The sequence below is a fragment of the Platalea leucorodia genome (genome assembly GCF_965183815.1).
Source record: "Platalea leucorodia genome assembly, chromosome: 8".
Classification (NCBI taxonomy): domain Eukaryota; kingdom Metazoa; phylum Chordata; class Aves; order Pelecaniformes; family Threskiornithidae; genus Platalea; species Platalea leucorodia.
In genome coordinates this window covers 1,314,165-1,315,752 of record NC_138830.1, presented here as the reverse complement: position 1 = coordinate 1,315,752, position 1,588 = coordinate 1,314,165, and positions in this window count along the sequence as shown.

Genomic DNA, 1,588 nt, shown 5'->3' with positions numbered 1-1,588 from the left:
GGCCGCTGGCGGCGGCAGGCGAAGGGGAACCGCGGCCGGGCCGGGCCTGGCGTCGCCGGGCCCCTTGGCAACGGCGAGCGCCCGGCGACCGCCCAACCGGGCCGCCGCTGAGGCGGGAGCCGCCTCCCGCCCCGCCCCGCCCCGCCCGGCCGTTGGCGGCCTCTCGCCGCGGGACGGGCCTGGGCCTGGTGCCGCCTGCGCGCCCCGAAGGGGGAAGTTTGTGGTCTGAGCGCGTACGTCTGGGTTAGCGGAGCTGCCTGGGGACGGCGGCCTCGCCCGCGCTCGCCTGTAGCCGTGCCGAAGCGGAAGGCGTCAGACCCGGTGCCTTCGGCTGACGCGGCGCTGGCAGCGCCTCGGGCCCCGCGGAATGGCCGCCCTGTCAGGGCACCGGCCTGCTCGCGGCTGCGCCGGCACCGGGTCGGGCCGGCGGGGTAGCTCACCTGTTGCCGATAACGCCTAACCGCAGATTTCTGGCGGGGTGTGCGGTACGTGTCCTGTTGTGAACAGGCCTCTGGGTTCTCTCCCAACGACAAACAGGTGGGTTTCCTGAGCCAGAGATTGCATTCAGGTGACCATAAACACTAATGCCGTCTCCTTTGTAACCTTAGAGGTTGCCTTTTTGAACCCATCTGTACTTCTGGGTTGCAAATCATCCTGTGCTGTTGAGTTCCATCATTCATGGATGGAAAAGGGCACGTCAGCCTCGCTGGGAAGCGTGGTTTGCTGCAGAAACCCTTGGTTGCTGACTGTTTCCCCTATTGTCTGGCTGAAACATCTGAAAAGACATTAAAGGAATTAATCAAAGCATGATTAAAAACTGCCTGAGCAAAATGGCAATAATGGTTGGGGGGTGGTTTGGAGGAGCGAGGCGTTTGCAGTGAGGTTTGTTGTGAAACATGGGCCTGTGGCATAGTAGCAACACTGACCGTAGCAGGAGACGTTGATTTTGCTAGGTATCTGCATATGTTATGGAATAATATTTTCAGAGAAGAAAAGATCGCTGAAGAACAGTGAAAGTCAGGCCTGATGGGGATGCACCAAAATGGCAGCTTGCAGTATTGTGCAGATTATTGCTGGTCTTCAATTCTTGGTCACTTCGCTGATCATCACCCTGAGAGAAGTCTTGAGTTATTCTTAAAAGTATTGAAAGAAAAAAGAACGATGTGAGGAGGCAACTTAGTTTCTTAAAAATAGAGGAATGGTGCAGGGTTCGGTGCCTTAAGCTACCCGTGAAACAAATACAGAGGTCACAAGGAAGATCTTCTTTGCCTCTGTTGTCTTACGTGGCGTGGTGGGCTATGGATGTTTCTAAGACATGCTGGCTAGTATTTCTGAAGAAGCAAGCTTGGCTGTCCTGGTAAACAGCAGGAAAATGTAGTGGCTCGAGACAGTAATTGGCAGCAAGCAGCCTCTTGTCACCTTCCTGTTTGCCCTCCGGGATGTATGAAGTTGCGATGGCCAAGTCCTCTGTTTTGATCTCCTTGCCATACACTTTCACCACCTGCAGCGCAGTGATGACGTCCGTCTGACACTGAGGACGATCTGCAGAGTACAGTTAGTGTCTTCCAGGTCGATGTGGGATGATTTG